Raw genomic sequence first — 10,299 nt, 5'->3', positions numbered from 1 at the left:
TTTAGAAAAATGTTAGTCCAGCTCTGCTGCTTTGGAGACAGAGTGGAAACAAACGTGAAGGAGCCTGCTCACCTCAGTCTCCAGGAGAAACCCCAGGCAGGACTGCAAGGCCAAGCACAGCAGATTGTGAGCGCCTGTATACCTCTGACAGCTGTGAAGCAGGGCCTGGCGAGCTGGTGCAAACCTAAGAGGCCCTTGAGACAGGAACATTTTTCAATTTTTAAAAGGTTATTTGAAAAAAATAAAAGTGAAGAATATGCAACAAAGACTAGGGGTGTGACCTACGAAGCCTAAACTACTTGCTAAGTAGCCCTTTATGAAAGTATGCTGCCTGCATGAGTCAGCCTTCACCACTGTAACAAAAGCCTGTGATAGTCAGCTTAGAAGGAGAAGGGGCCATGGCGCTCAGAGCCTTCCTTCCCTGGTCATCTGTTTTGGGCCTGTGACATGGCAGCAGTCATGGCCGAACAAAACCAACCACTTTGTGCCTGGTGCAGAAGACAAAAATCAGGGACTCGGGCCCCACAATCAACCCCAGAGTAAGCACCAGAGGCTGAAGACCTCCCAGCAGACTCCGCCTCCTCACGGGCCTGCCTGCCAGAAAAATCTGACCCAAGGAAGTATGTAGGCAACAGCGAGCGCTCTCCTAGTTCAGAATCCGGTTACTGTCCAGGGGCAACAGAAAGGGCCAAGCTTTGGACTTAAAGAACTTAAACATCAGAATTTCACTTACCTTCTAGATTAGTTTCAAGATGAGTTTTCTACCAAACCAGGAATCCTGCCTGCCGGTGTGTTTAAAGTATTCTATTCAGGGAGCCCGTCGTCATGCCGGTGTCTGCAGCCACGAGGCGTGTTCCTACAAGGACTTGGCAGTTGGGCGCAGCACTGGTGCACCGTGAAAGGGAAGACCACCAACAGTTCTGTGTTCCGTGATGTAGAGGTGGAGTGAGATGGCAGAGGAGAAGACTGGAGTCATTTCAGGGCTGGCCGAGGGGCAGTTCTGTTTACTCAGAGAACAGAAGAATCTGGACTGGCAGCTGGGAGAAAGGCTTGCCAGAAAGGTGCCTTCTGTTTATATCTTGGTAGCCGGAAACGCTTACATTCCGCAGCTGTGCCCGGCGCTTCTCCATTTTAAAGCTCCAGGGACGTTCTCAGCATGTTTTACAGCCTGTGTAGGGACATCACCGTGAAGACAAGTGTGGGTTTGCCCCTGTAACTTTTGCACATTTCCCCCGAACTGCTGGCCTAGGCAGTGCTTGGCAGCTCAGGTGTCAGGTGACACATGCTGCTGTGACTTGCGGCCAGTGTCCTGGGGGGCTGCACTCGCCCTGCTTTCCCCACCTGTGTGCTCTGGTGTGCCGAATCTCGCTGAGCAGAGGCTTGCGGTTTACACTCAGGCCGACCTGAGGTCGCTTTCCTTGTGAGGAGCATGCAGCGCCTAGCAAGAACCTTAGGAAGGCAAGCTGTGTTTTTCAAGCTTTAAAAAAAATCAGCTTTAGAATCCTGTGTGGGAACGTGCAATGCGGTAGCACTGCCTTGAGCGAGTTGTCTGTCTGTCTTGTGTCTGTGATGCTGAGTTCCTCTTTCAATCAGCATAGTGTGAGTGACCTCAAACTGCTGTTACTGAAGTGATGATCTGCAGTTACAAATTTAAGAAAACTACAGAGCATCTGTATGTATGTTTTTTGTTTCACTGATGTTTTCCATTTAAAGTAAGAATATTCCTTTCTACGTCTGGCAGCCTCATGATGCTCACAGGGTCGAGAATCAATAAAATTAAGGCTCATGCAGTGGCGCGTAGACTCGGTGCTTCCTTGTGATTTCAACACATGTCTGTCCTTTGACTTTTCGTAGGAGAAGAATTACTTAAATTTGAGCCTAAATTCAGTAAAATGAGAACAAGCTTCCTGTGCCATGTGCCGGTTGTGCGTCCAGGGAAGCCCAGTGTGGGGCAGGCACTCCCAGGAAAGGGAGAAGCCTGTTCTCAGACACGCACTTTGGTCGAGTACTGTCACCTGAGTAGCGCTGCTTTGGCACAGTGAAGTGGAGTCAGGAGGCCATTGCAGTCAAATCTCAGCCACGTCCACAGCTGGACTTCTAAACTGGGCCAAACCGGTTTACTGAAATTCTGCAGATCACTGGTGGTGTGCACTACAGGACCAGGCATAATTTCCAGCTAACCAGTGATGTCCTTTCCCATCTCTTTGGCAGCTACTGCTGTGATACAGCTGCCATTGTGTAAAATCTCAAAGTGTATTTTCACAGCCTCCTTAGTCTTTTCCTGGATTGCAATCTTTGTTCGCCCCAAATAAATGTAATTTTTCTTCTCAACTAGGTTGGTTTTATTCTCAGGCACCACTGCTACAGGTGGTCGCCACAAGTGCTGACTTTGTGTCATTTTGCACCCAGAGCTAACCTGAGAGTGTTTGGCCAGTCTCCAGAGGACTGTTAATCTCATTTCTAGCAACTGAGAGAAAAGATCAAATTAGAAGCGGTGTGCTGTCAGCTGTTTTTAAAACATCGAAACAGGCTTCTGTGGAGGAGGGCGGTGGGCCCCAGCATCCCTGAAAATAGAAGGCAGGCAGATGGGAAGGGAGAGAGCAACTGCTGCAGGGCCAACAGGAATACAGAGCCGGGTGCTTGGGAGGAAGGGACAGGCAGGAGCCGGGCAGGGAGGGTGCTCAGGGTACTCCTGCAGCACAGCTTGCTTCATTTTGAGCCATTTCAACAATACATAAATAGGACTTTGTGCCTGAAGGTTAATACCTTAAAATATCTACAGTGGCTGACAATGTCTGCATCTTTATACCATTCATTAGAATGAAATGAAATGTCTATCCAAAGGCCAGAAATGCTCACTTACAAAAAGGCATGATTCTGGCTGTTTGCTTTTACTCTTTCTTCAGTTTTCCCTCTGTGTGGAATGTACTGCAGATCTTTCGGTTGCTGGTGGCCAGGGGCCTTGTTTTGTTTTCTTGTGTTTTATTTGATTGCAAAATGGTTTGCCTGAGTTGTGGCGCTCACTGATCTGAAAGCAGAAGAGTTGATGTCTGTCACCTTTGTCAGGGTTAGAATGTCTCCTTTTAGTGAGGGCACCAGAAGACAAAGGGCTGCCCTGCTAATCCCAGGCACAGTGTGGCAGATTCAGCCCATTTGGAAACATGATAGCCTTAGGCATCTTAGGGCCACCCCACCCTGTCTGGGAGCTGTTGGGCTCAGCCTTCTCTCTGCCTCCTCAAACAAAAGCACTGTGCGCCTGTTGATGTGCTTCCTTCTGTTTTTAGCACTTCTGCCCCCCTAAACATACACAGACCCTATGCGGCCTCTTTCCATTAATACATCCATTAGGGTTGGCCAAACCTGCTGCAGGGGAAACGGGGACACTCCAGCCTTTGATCTTTGCCCCTTGCCCTGGATCCTGTTTGGCTCCAGACCTGGGCTCCAGACTTCACGGCCACTTGACTGCTTCTCTCAACAGCCTTCGTCTGTGGTGTGGAAGAGAGCTAAACAAGAAAGCAAGGCCTGCGGGGGCTGTCTGCCCAGAGAAGTCCAGAGGCCCCGTGTGGAACGCGGTGCTGATGGGCACAGAAGACAGGCTTCTTGTCTAAACACATGAGCTCAGTGACATGAAGGAGAAATGGGACTTTTCCTCCTGTCCAGCCAGTCCTCAGATAAATGCCCCAGGTATCGAGTTCCTTTGCTGGCACACTGGGATTCCAGTGGCCCCTGTTTGATGGAAAGGGGAAAAGGTGGCCCATGGAATGAATGTCAAAGGACAGAGGAGGACCTTTTTAATTCCCAGTGTGGCACTTTCATGCTTTTCTTTTTTTCCTTTTGTCCTCAACACTAGAGATGCAATCTAGAGCCTTTACATTGGGCTACAGCCCAGGCCACTTTTTTACTGTGAGACAAAGTCTTGCTAAGTCACCAAGTTGCTCAGGCTTAGAGAGACCTTTTGCTCATCCTGCCTCAGCCTCTAGGTGTCACTGTTTAGTCCTAGACAGTACCTGCGTTCCTGCTGTTCTGTCAGGTTTATCATAGGCTATGTGAGACCTCCCTCTCACCCTTGTTCACCCTCCTGATGGTAGAGTTTGTAGTCAGCAGTTCTGAATCGTGCTGTTCTTGCCTGCAGTTGCTCAGGACTCTCACCACAGCCCAGATTCAGTGCTTTCTCTGGAGATTTCATCTTCTCCACCTGCATAAACTTTATTCCACGGGTTTCAGAGACACCTGACATTTAACAGATTCCACTCAGCCTTTTATTCTGCTTGGTTATGCCAGCACAAGAGAATTTTCTCGAAGTTCCTGGCTGTTCTGCTGTGGTTTGTGTTGGTCCCCAAAGTTAGAAACTTGGTCCCAACACTACTGTATGGAGCAATGGGGCTTTTAAGAGGGGCTTAGGCCATAGCAAGGCTGTAGAGGCCACTCACCCTTCCCTCCCCATGTGCCCCATCTGTCACACAGCTCCTTCCACACTGTGAGAACACAGTCACCAGATGCATCCCCTTGGTCTGGGGCTTCTCAGCCTCCAGGACCACAAGCTAAATAACCTTCAGTTGTTTACAAACTCTTCAGGCTGTGATACTCTGTTGCAGTACAGAAAACAGACTATAGTGTCTACACAGTGTTGCAGTTCTTAGAATTCTCCCCAGTGTTCTGTGGTCCCCAGTAGGTCATTGTCGCCTGAGATGCTGCACATCAGATGTCTCCCAAAGCCGCATGCAGTCATGGGGAGGGGCTTATCAGAGTGGGCTGGATCTGGAGCCTGTGACCCTGGGGTCAAGGATGCAATACAGTGAGGGGTGAGTGCTGCCCACCCTCATGGGGGGGGTAGCCTGGATAAAATATAAGGGACAGAAAGAGGCCTGCTTGTCACTTGCTGCTTCTGCTTCTGTTGCTGCTGCTTGTCTTCTGTGGATCACTCTGCCACGCCACCCTGCCTTGGAGCCAGCTGACTATGGACTGAAACCTCTACCAACTGTCAGCCAATAACCCTTTCCTCCTCTAAGCTTTGAGGGTCAGGGACGTTACCTCAGCAGCGAGGAAGTAACTAAGACACTGAGGCATCTCTGACCTACCCTGAACGCGGGTCAGACAGGCCCTGGGCGCACTTTCTCTATTTGTACACCCAATAAGTAAAGCGCCTTCGCTACAGTATTGTGTAAATATTTATAATTCAGCAAAATCTGTTCTCCATCAAGTCACCTCTTTAGGCATCTAGAATTTGTGAGATCTTTTTTAAAAAAAGTTTTCATTTGCAGTCTTTATTGTTGTTTCCAGGTTGGAGAGTTTTACCCAGTTTTAAAGCCACATCCAACCAATAAAATAAAGCCTCATCCGGTGTGGACTGTGTATCAGCCCGCTCGGCGGCCAACTCTGGGCAGCCTTTGTTCTTCCTGACAAAAAGCCTAAGGAAGCCTTGTGCTGTATAGCTCCATTTAGAAAACCTTAGGAGCACAGAGTTCACACCAGCAGTTTTCTTTTTTTCTTCTTAACCCTTTCAAGCTTGAACAAAAACCTAGAACTAGACAGTGATCAATGGAGCCAAAGTAAACGGACGTTTTCCAAAGTTCAGCTTAGAGAAAATAATTCCTAAATATTTATCTCACTTGAAGCATAGATGTAGATTTATGTTTTTATTCTAAATTGCCCTTAAAAGTGAATCGCGGGCCGGCCAAATAGCTCAGTGGGTTAAAGCGCCTGCTTAGGCAGACACAGAGTTTGATCCCTGGCTTGTCATGCAGGCCCCGCCCCTGGGGCGCAGTGAGATGGCAATTGAGACTGGGTGTGGTGGCGCGCCTGTAATCCCAGCACTTGGGAGGCTGTAAACAGGAGGATCACTACAAGTCTGATCTATGCAGTGAGACCCTGAACACACTGTCGACCGTGTCCTAAATACAAAAAAAAAAAAGTCACGTTTTATCCCCCTGAGAAAGTACCAAATGTAAGGGGCTGGGGTCAATTTGACCCATCAAAAGGAAGAATTTCTGTTCAGCAGATGTCATGCTGATACATGGGTGACATCCTATGCAGGCATCTGCAGTACCCAGAAGTGGGAAGGGCTATGTGTACATGTCATATGGCTTCTTACAGATCAGTGAGGAAAAGGGAATCCAAAAGGAAAAATGCTATGGCTGTTAGCCAGCGATTCCCAAAGCGAACTGCGGAGTCTAAAGGTGGGCACTGGGGCAGCAGTAGCCCATGTACTGGCGGAGGCGGTGCGAGCTGCTGCAAGCACCATGGGGGGCGAGCCAGCAGCATGCTCAACGAAGCAGCGCCTGCATGCTGAGGTCAGGAGGGCTGCTCGTGTGTGTTCCCAGAGTCCTACAAGGGGCTGCAGGTGGACAAACAGAAGGGCACTCTGCACAGTGAGTTATGAGGCAAGCAAGGCCTTGGATAAGTAAAAGGTGGCATTGCACCCATGGAATACTGCACAGCTGTTAGCAATGAACGAGATACCTTCAGTGAGGTGGATGGGTCTTCTAATAGCTTTGAATGCTTAAGAAGTGAGAGTTGTGGCTTAATGGCATTTGTGTAAACATAAGCTTACCATGTGTCGCAGGATGTGTGCATTTGAATGTAGCAAGTACATGAAAATGGGTTACTGGGGACACAGTATCTATAAAAGGAGGACAGAAGAGCTGCTGACCTGCTAGTAGAGAAGTAGCCTTGTCCACAGCCCACCTGGGCTGGGGCAGTGGAGTAGGTTGTGGAGCCTGAAGAAAATTCTGAGAGATGGTGTTGAGGTTTACTAAGGCCCTGTCAAGGAGAGAATGGGCTCAGTGAGACTTCATAAAAGGATAAGAGTCCAGGGGCCACCTGGTGAGGGGCTTATGGTTCAACTCCAGATTAGCCATTCATGAGCCTGTGATGCTCTCGTGTGTGAGCCGCATTCTAAGGAGCAGCTGCCCTAGCACATGAGCAGGACAGAGGTTTGCACAGAGTTTCCCCAATTACTAGTGTCCTCACTGGTCTGGGCACGGTTGGGAGTGTCCCTTGACTTGGAGTTTAAGAAATACAAAGGGATTGCTTCAGGGACGTGGTGCTAAGTGCCCTACATTGTTCTCAGGGACAATGCAGGGGACCTAATATGCCCAGGTCTTTCTTTTTTTTTTTTAATTTTTTAAATTTATTTATTTATGTGTGTGTGTGTGTATCCAGCTCAGCCCACCAGGGGGCGGGGCTGGCTGGCATGTGGTGCTGGGGGATTGAACCGCTGTCCCTGTGCTTTGCTAAGCTTGTTCTAAGTAGGTGCTTTAGACCACTGAGCCATCTCACCAGCCCGTCTTTCTTGAGTTTAGTGGTGAAAGCCTCACACCCAGGGAGCCCTGAGTACGGGGCTGATGTGAGTGGCTGGTGATCACAACCCACCCAGTTGGCTCACACTCAAGGCTCTTGTGTGAGGATGGAATCTAGGGGGGATTCATGTGTCAGTTTCCATGTGGCTTCCCCAGGTCTGATGCACAGTAAATGCTCTGTCCACATCTGTAGGATAAAAGAACAAGGGAGGAGCCCTGCGGGGGAGCTGAGAACTGAGGGGCGTGCTGCACGCCAACTCTACTGTCTGCCCTGGACGGGCAGCAGGAACTAAACTCCAAGCTTCATGGGTGGGAAAGAAGGCCCTTCTGATGCAGAATCATCCTCACAGCAAAGTGATGGCTTCTCAGGTTGCAGACATTATTCTGAGCACCTCTACACCCTCATAATCCCCAGACGACAATACCATGAGGAGATGCTGTGAATGCCCTCACTTTATAGGTAGAGGAGACATGTGCATTACACAGCCTCCCCTGAGGTCAGGAATGCAGACTTCAGGTGTCACAGGACACTTCTAAGAGGCTGTGGAATACTTCCATGCCTCTTCCAGTGCTGCTCATGACTGCCATTCCTTAGCTTCTAGTTGCAAGGATTGGCTTCCATCCTAAGGACATCATCTTAACTTGATGGTACTTCCAAATATCATCACATTCAGAGGTAACAGAATTAGAGCTTTAACATCTTTCTGGGTGCACAGGTCAGCCCCTGATAGGAAATCTTTTTTGACTGAGCTCTGGCCCTTCTCTGTCCCCCTGAGGTATCTTTTCATAGTTTTTGTTGTTGGAAGCATCTGTTCATGTGCCTGTCACCCACCTGCCGTCCCACCTCCAAGGCTCCCTGGGAACAGAGACCACATGCCATCTTTCTTTGTCGCTGTGACCTCACACCCTGCACCACTGTGAGATCATAAGTGTCCCAGGAAAGCAACACAGAAGTCAGAAAGTCTGGCTGTGACCCAAGTTGAAAGACCTGTTTGAGCCCCTTCCCTGTCATTTCAAACATCCTCGAAGTCCTTGTACTTCACTCGGCCTCGGTCTCCTCTCCTACAAAGTGTGAAACCAGGACCTGTCCCGAGTCCCTCACAGAGAGGCTGGGACGCTGCGAATCTCCTGTGTGTGATAGTCATCAGAGCTATAAATGACCCTCAGGAGAACAGGGTTCATTGCTGTGACACTTCTCCACCCCAAGAGTTTATGTCTTGGTCCATTTTGCTTGGCTCAGGGACCCAGTTGCTTCCTCAGCTCACTGTTCCTGGTAGGACAGTTTCCTCACAGGCCCAGGCCACCAGGCTCCTGCAGCTGAGGCTTGAAGATGGCACCACCTAGTGGCTTTGCCTCCACCTCCACACACTGCCCTTCAGAGGTCATTTGTCATTTGGGACACAGTCATTGCACAGTAGAAGTCCCAAGAAGTGCTTCACCTGCCCCTCACTACACTGGGCAGGAGAGAAATAGATGAGGCAGAGACCTTGTCGCCTGGATGCATGTGCGCGCGTGCGTGTGTGTGCACGCTCGCTGTGGTGCCCTCACCAGAGCAGAGGGAGAGCTATGGAGGGCATGGGACACATCAGACCGGGCCCTCATACACACCTCTCCTGCGGTGAGGACCAGTGGGGTGAGGCACTCGTGGCAGGCTGGCAAGAAACCACTCCACCCTAAATCATGAACTGGAATAGGATCTCTCTCATGTCCTGTGGCTGTACCAAGGACTCATTGACCTGAAAAGCTCCCAACAGAAATTTACTCTTCCACTGTCCTGGGGCCTAGATGTCAAAATCTGAGGTGTCTGCAGAGCCATTCTTCCCCTCAAGACTCTAGAGAAAAGTGTTTCCTGCCTTTTCCCGCTGCAGGGGCTGCCAGCATCCCTGTGCACCTTGTGTGTCTTCTGTGTCTCTCCCAAGGACACATCATTAACTTAGGGGACACCTTAATACGATGCAATCTCATTCTGACATCTTCAGAGACAGACTTGGCTTCCAAACAAAGTCACACTCGCAGGAGACGGAGCCTCATCATGGCTTCTGGGGGACGAGTTTGACCCACAATGGCAGGTGTCCATGTCCCGAGCGTCTTCCAAGCAGCCATGGTTCTGGTGACAAATGGCCAGCTGGTGTCTCATGAGCCTCCTTGCAGATTCAGGGCAGACAGGGTGAGACATAGTTGAATGCGGCATCACAGATTTCAGCACGCGTCTCCCAGCCACTGATAGATCAAGAAACAAAAATCACTTTAGCTCCCATGCTGGAGTAACACACTAAGCAGAGTCTAACACAGCAGATGTTTGCGGAGCACTTACTTTTCAAACACACTGCTGGTCTGCAAATGGCAGCTTAATTTTTGAACAGTTTCATACAGACCGCTTTTCCTGACCAAAATCTCAGGTTAGAAACTGATAACAAAAGATAACTTCTCTGAAAATTGAAGAGTTGAAAATTTTAAAGTACATTTTTAGATAACTCATAGAAGAAGACATTTCAGAAATTAGAAAATAACTAGAACTGAGCAGGAGTAAGACAACCACATCTCAAGACATACTGGAGACAATAAGTAGAACATTTGTGGGCTTAAATGTATAAGTTAGAAAATCATAAAAGATAAAACAGCTAGGCAGGAAAGGGACAGCAGAATAAATTAAAAATAAGTAGAAAGAAGCAAAAAATAACCACAGAAGTCAAGGATCAGTAGAGCCCAAAGTCAGTTCTGCAAGAAGACTGATAAAAAGGACAAATTACAGCCAGATTGTTCAAAGAAAAGGGGGGGAAGCACACTTACGAGAATAAAAGAGATAACTATACATATAGCAGATATTTAAAATATTAGAATATTTGTGAATATATGCATGAAAACTGTTTGAAAACACACAACATGAACAAAATCCTATATAATTGCCACCTATCAAAACCAACTCAAGAATAAGAAAATTAAATGGTCCTACATTCCTGAAGAAATGAATTATCTAAAATCACAGTGTAGAGGCCGGGGA

General features: G+C 48.6%; 1 long non-coding RNA gene across 1 annotated transcript in view; it reads right to left on the bottom strand.

Annotated features, from left to right (window-relative positions):
- LOC111816630 overlaps positions 1-10,299 on the bottom strand; it is a 17,661-nt gene that overhangs the window by 1,021 nt on the left and 6,341 nt on the right. Inside the window, exon 2 of the long non-coding RNA XR_002820983.1 lies at positions 7,562-7,569. This is a non-coding gene — a long non-coding RNA (uncharacterized LOC111816630). The remainder of the gene's footprint in view (positions 1-7,561; positions 7,570-10,299) is intronic.

Source organism: Octodon degus, unplaced genomic scaffold, assembly GCF_000260255.1.
Source record: "Octodon degus isolate 3935 unplaced genomic scaffold, OctDeg1.0 scaffold00036, whole genome shotgun sequence".
NCBI classification, from domain to species: Eukaryota; Metazoa; Chordata; class Mammalia; order Rodentia; family Octodontidae; genus Octodon; species Octodon degus.
Note: the sequence above shows the minus strand (reverse complement) of the source record. Positions and strands in the feature narration are given on the sequence as shown.